The sequence below is a fragment of the Limulus polyphemus genome, unplaced genomic scaffold (genome assembly GCF_000517525.1).
Source record: "Limulus polyphemus unplaced genomic scaffold, Limulus_polyphemus-2.1.2 Scaffold4099, whole genome shotgun sequence".
NCBI lineage: Eukaryota > Metazoa > Arthropoda > Merostomata > Xiphosura > Limulidae > Limulus > Limulus polyphemus.
The window spans coordinates 83,326-90,245 of record NW_013669709.1 but is presented as its reverse complement, the minus strand read 5'-3'; the positions used below and the strand labels follow the sequence as shown (position 1 = coordinate 90,245).

The 6,920-nt window shown below is 32.7% G+C and overlaps 1 protein-coding gene across 1 annotated transcript in view; it reads right to left on the bottom strand.

The window, feature by feature from the left end:
• The window catches only part of LOC106470583 (sodium/potassium-transporting ATPase subunit alpha-like), a 29,998-nt gene that overhangs the window by 12,071 nt on the left and 11,007 nt on the right, over positions 1–6,920 (bottom strand). The window lies entirely within an intron of this gene.

Here is a 6,920-nt window from a genome sequence, read left to right as displayed (position 1 = left end):
TCAGATTGCGAGTCGAGCGCCCTAACCACCTGGCCATGCCGGGCCATATGTAATAATAAAACAAAATATTTTAAAAAACGTTAAAAAAGCTTAAAATGTAGAAGTTGACTCTGTCTCCGGTGTTTCATTCCCTGCGGTAAACACAGCAGATAACTCAATGTGGGCTTTGCTCTAAATATAACCAAATAGGGTTAAATTTAAATTACAAGATACAATGTTTGGCTTGAGGAACCTTTTTTTTTTCAATCATAATACAGAACGCATCTTTATGGGATTGGGAGGAGGGTAGAGGTAGTACGTCTTCGTCAATTGTAGAAAACCTTTATTGATATTTAGTTGTTTCCTTCCCTCTAGATCTTGAGTTCCAATAATGACTAGGTAAGTGTCATCTTCTCTGAATCTGCATGCACGTATAAATTAAATTCTTGGTAATATCAGTGTTAAGTTGGATTACAGATCATGAACACATTCGGTAGCTTGATGAATAAGGTGAGATCAGACATTATACAGAAATATTTTTGTACGTTTTGAAATTTTCCTAAAATGTATTTAAAACGTCCTGATAATCTGAATGACTCGTTTATATGTGTTTGAAACATCCTGATGATCTAAATGACTCGTTGAAATGTATTTAAAACATCTTGATTATTTGAATGACTCGTTGAAATGTGCTTGAACCATCAAGATTATTTGAATGACTCGCTGAAATGTGTTGAACCATCAATATTATTTTAATGACTCGCTGAAATGTATTTGAAACATCCAGATTATGTGAGTGACTCGCAGAAAAATTAACTACAAGTTAACTATAATGTCTTCCATAATAGTTATTAGTTCAAAACTAGGTTATACGTTGATATCCCTTGCATGGCTCTGGGTGTAATTCTGAAACAAACAAGCTGTGAGGTTGAGATCTTAAATGAATTGTACAGATGACGAACAATGTTAGGATATTATGATACTAAGAACATTGTTAGTAAAAACCTGTAACAAAGGATGATTACGAAAATGTTTTGTTTGATAACACGATTGATTTCTAGTATAATGTTTTTTTGTATATATAATAGCAGGATATGTGGTAGTTAAAATAGAGCTTAAATTAAGTCATGTTAGATAATAAGATCCATATGATAAATTATGGAAGTTATAATTACATGATAAATATGAGAGATAAAAAGTGGCCAAAAATGGAAAAAAAAATGGTTAAAAAACTTAATAGAAATAATGCTTGCATATGATTATAAAAGTGCTCAAGCGATGGCGACTGATGAATCATGATAAAAAATAAATTATATTAGTATTTCCATCCTATGGCTTACCGCAAAGCGGTATGTCTGCGGCCTTAGAACGCTATAAACCGGGTTTCGATACCCGTGGTGGGCAGAGCACAGATAACCCATTGTGTAGCTTTGTGCTTAACTTCAAACAAACAAAACAATCCATCCTGTGATATTAGTATTTCCATCCTGAACGATACTTTCGCGTACACGGGCTAAAAGACCTTTGGTTTAGGGTTAGTCGTTCCTAATCTTGAACTACCAAAGAAAGGCAAAGTAGATAGATAACAACACCTTTCGCCCTAAAGGCTTTGTTTGGATTAAACCGAATTACATAATTTGACTGTAATTCTTATAATGCACCTAAAGCTGAAAGTGCAGACTGTATTCAGAGGCATCGCGGCACGAACTTTGGACCTTCGAATCAGCAGCCTGGTACGCTAAACATCAGGTCACATCCGCATGCAAAACAAAACAAAACTTAAAATATCCATAAATTTAAAACTATTCTTAATCGAGTTGGGTTCATGTGACATTTGACTCCATGAAAAGGTGCATTCAGTTAAAATATTTGTACATAAAAAACGCCATAAAAAGGTGCATTCAGTTAGAATATTTGTACATAAAAAACTCCATGAAAAAGTGCATTCAGTTAGAATATTTGTACATAAAAAACGCCATAAAAAGGTGCATTCAGTTAGAATATTTGTACATAAAAACTCCATGAAAAGGTGCATTCAGTTAAAATATCTGTACATAAAAAACGCCATAAAAAAGTGCATTCAATTAGAATATTTGTACATAAAAAACTCCATGAAAAGATGCATTCAGTTAGAATATTTGTACATAAAAAACTCCATGAAAAGATGCATTCAGTTAGAATATTTGTACATAAAAAACTACATGAAAAGGTACATTCAGTTAAAATATTTGTACATAAAAACGCCATAAAAAGGTGCATTCAGTTAGAATATTTGTACATAAAAAACTCCATGAAAAGGTGCATTCAGTTAAAATATTTGTACATAAAAAACGCCATAAAAAGGTGCATTCAGTTAGAATATTTGTATGTAAAAAACTTCATTAAAAGGTGCATTCAGTTAAAATGTTTGTACATAAAAAACTCCATAAAAATATAAATATAAACTCAATATAAATGAATGTGGGCGTTTACAGATGTACTTGTGATTGCAGTAATTGCTAAACAACATAAATGGAATTTTACATATTTGTTTTTAAGAAAAATACATTATTTACGATTGACTCGAAACTTTATAAACAGTGGAATTATTTAACATACTGTAATTTACTGTTATTAGTAAATGTTACTTGCGGTGTGTATGTATATATATATATATATATATCTGATCCATAGCGGTGTGAATTAAAATACCAGTATTATAAACATTCTAACGAGTGTCTTGACAGTACACGTGTGATTCATAGAGGTGTGAATTAGTATACCAGTAGTATAAACATCCTAATGAGTGTTTTGACAGTACACGTGTGATCCATAGAGGTGTGAATTAAAATATCGGTAGTATAAACATCCTAATGAGTGTTTTGACAGTACACGTGTGATCCATAGATGTGTAAATTAATACACCGGTAATATAAACATCCTAATGGGTTAAAGGCACACACTCAAAGATATCTTCAATTATCTTCTCTGCATGTTTGTTTGTAGTTAAGCACAAAGCTACACAATGGGCTATCTGTGATCTGCCCACCACAGCTATAAAAAGGTTGGGGCTGATGAAACTATTACGATGAGAAAGCATTACTTTCTTTCTTTCTTTTGTTGAATTAATCATTTTGTACTTCTCTTTTGTACGAACTCTGCCGCTCCCTGATCCAATCTCATGTTTTTTATATTAATAAACTCGTGATTATATGTATGTATTATTTATACTATGTATATAACTCGATTATAGATCACAAGTACATTGTATACGCAATTTTAGCTATTTATTCATCTAATGCATATATTATATCTATATGTATGTATTATTTATACTATATATATAAGTCGATTATAGATCACAAGTACATTGTATACGCAATTTTAACTATTTATTCATCTAATGCATATATTATATCTATATGTATGTATTATTTATACTATATATATAACTCGATTATAGATCACAAGTACATTGTATACGCAATTTTAACTATTTATTCATCTAATGCATGTATAATATCTATATGTGTGTATTATTTATACTATGTGTATAACTCGATTATAGATCACAAGTACATTGTATACGCAATTTTAACTATTTATTCATCTAATGCATGTATTATATCTATCTCTATTTACCTTAGAGATTTTAAATATATCTAGCGTGAATTTTATATACATTTATAGTTTTATTAAACAAGTAAATTATGAAGGATTGAGCGAATCTTGTGTTTTATTATTCAATAATCCTCTTGATTATTTGTTTGTAATTAAGCACAAAGCTACACAATGGGCTATCTGTGCTCTGCCCACCACGGGTATCGAAACCCGGATTCTAGCGTTGTCAGCCACTGTGGGGGGCAATCCTTTTGAAGTGAATAATAAGTTTATTACACTCGCTCTTCCTTCGGCTTCACTGCGAAGCATTAAAAAAAAGTGAAGCCTAAAAAACAAAAAGGCTGCCTGAAACAATGCCCTGAATAACTACAGTTTGGATGTTTTCTTTTGAAATTCATTTGTACTTTTTAAGGCAATACGTTAGCTTGTTTCAAGAATATTTTTTTTTTTATTCAACAAACAGTTTGTCATCATCAATTGTAGAATTATTCAAAATAAATCATCGTATTATATAGAACGGTAGCTAGGCGAGCCTTGTTATGATTCAGTTTTTGATAGTTTGATTGGTATATATATTAACGTTAAACGTTAACTACATTGGAAATGCTAAAACATCTTAAACTCGTGGCTGTTTTTAATAGCATTTTAATGGCCTACTAAAACATATAAACTCAGTATCTGGAGAGAGGGCTTGTTAGAAATGGGTTAAGCTATATAGATTTTTCTTATCGGAAGCCTATAAAGGGTCCGCTAAGAATACTGCGCACAACCTATGGCTTCAATGCTTTGCTATTTCAAGCGATCTATACGACATCGGATGTCAAGTGCATATGAAGAAGAAGATACCAATGATGTCAATTTCTCAGTGCTTTCCCTTTTCAAAGTTATCATTGATGTTGGGGTAGAATATTTTTACTTATAACAGACAGTATAATCTTTGCTACATCCATCATCTAAGCCTTTATCTCATAGCGAATACTTTGAATTGGCGAAAAATCAATGCGCATGCGTCATGCGTGTCAAATGCTTTCTTAAGATTATTGTCTTACTGGATCATTTAGAATTGCCTAACGTTTTACTAAAAAGCTAATGACAAAAGGCATAAGGCGGTTTCGGCAACGTGCCTAGAAATTCATTAATACCATCCGGAAATAAAATTTAATCTGAAGGTGTTTAAAGTAAGCTTTCCTGTTTTAGTAATTCAACGTTTTACGAATTACAAAAAAAAAAAATCTTCAGCGAACAATAAGATTCGTTATTAGCTATAGATAACTGAAATATTTTAAAACAATTAGTCGTTTGTTTTATTTGTAACTGGGCAATCGAAAAACATTGATGTTATTTAAAACTCTAATATTTTTTATACTGATAAATAAGGACAGTGTGTGTCAAGTGTAAATTATTAACCCACTATTGAATAACGTCGCCATGTGATACGCCAAGTACAGTATGATGCCATATTTTGCAATGTGCTATTAGCTATTGTAGTCAAATGTTAATTTCAGAAAAAAAGACGTTCATTCTTCTGATCCAATGAAGGAGATAATTGGCTGTGTTTGAACATGCGTATCATTCTAGAACTCGGGGCATATACAATAATGTCGGTTCAACTGGATCTTGAAGATATCATTCTAGAACTCGGGGCATATACAATAATGTCGGTTCAACTGGATCTTGAAGATATCATTCTAGAACTCGGGGCATATACAATAAATGTCGGTTCAACTGGATCTTGAAGATATTATTCTAGAACTCGGGGCATATACAATAATATTGGTTCTGAAGTTTTATAAAAGTACTCCAAACCCAGCCTCAACCATATTGGGACAACAATAAGTATACGGAGTTGCAACGCTAAAATACGAGGCTCGATTCCCCGCGGTGGACACAGCAGATAGCCCAATGTAGGATTGCTATAAAACAAACACGCACACAAATCCTTAGTCATAATAAAACAGCGTTTCATTCAATAAGTATTTCTATATTTACCTAAGGCTGGAAAGAGAATAAATATAATATATATTTCCTTTCCTTGTAAAAACAACCTTTAAAGGTCAATGATGTCAAAGTATTGATCAGTTGAGCAATTTCTAAACGCCAATAACGTCAAAGTATTGATCAAATACGTTTCCAGTTCCTGAATTTGAAAGAAACGTTCCAGAGTTTGGCTGTAATATTGGAGGACATATATTGAAGTACATATTTCAAACGCCATATCATATTTTAGCTCGAAATGAAATCGATTTTACGACCGTCCAAGTTTTGACTTGTTATTACACACTTCCGTAACTTCTTTACATACGCTGTAATAACGAAGTTCGTTCATGAATTCCTAACATTTTTTTTTTACAGCTGCTGAATTTTACGTGGTATTTCTATTTCTAAATATTTCTTATTTGTGGTCAAATATTATTTCATTCTGTAGTGAACCAACAATGTTTAGTAAAACTAGAACAAAAACAAGCAGTATGACTTAATAAATACTATACGAAGTTTTATTTTTTTCCGTCATAGTTTTGCTAGCTTCAACGAGAGAAATTAAAATTTCCTTCAACAGTTTAGTGTTTTTTTGTTTTTTACTTATGTATGATAATTCCGAAGTTCTTCTGGTTGGTATTAATGCTGTTAACAAACAAAGTAATTTTTTTTATATGTCGTGGCTAGACAATTAGTTATGCTAACTGTAAAATAACCTTAGCTATTTTGCAATAAAGAGATCGGGCGTGGCCTAGTAACCACCGTAAGGGGCTACGAATTGCAAGGTCCAAGGTACGAACCGCAATACGCTCACGGAAGACACTTTGCACTTTCAGCTGTGTGGCCATTATGACTGTGACGTCAATTTGGTTAGAGTGGTTGCATAACAGGAAGTAGATATCACTGATGGCTGCACTCCAGATGCTCAGTTGCTGTTAAATAAAAATATGTTGATAGCAAAACCCACAGTACTTAGAATAGAAGGTTTCGCAGAAGGTGTTGTGCAGGCTCAAAAATCTAAATACTTGAAATGTAGTATTTTTTTATGTTATTTAACCAAACAAATTGGTTTTCTCTAGTCAAAACCAAATCACAGATTCATGACTTTATTATTAATATTAGTAGATATATATATATAAATAGATCTACTTGTAAAACGTAAATACAATGTGTTTGATCTTGCTTTCAAATATACGAGCTCTGTGAAACGTATCTTTACATTTAAGACGGCTGCCCGGCATGACCAGGTGGTTAGAGTGCTCGACTCGCAATATGGGGGTTGAGGGTTCGAATCCCCGTCACCCCAAACATGCCTGCCCTTTCAGCCGTGGGGGCGTTATAATGTGACGGTCAATCCCACTATT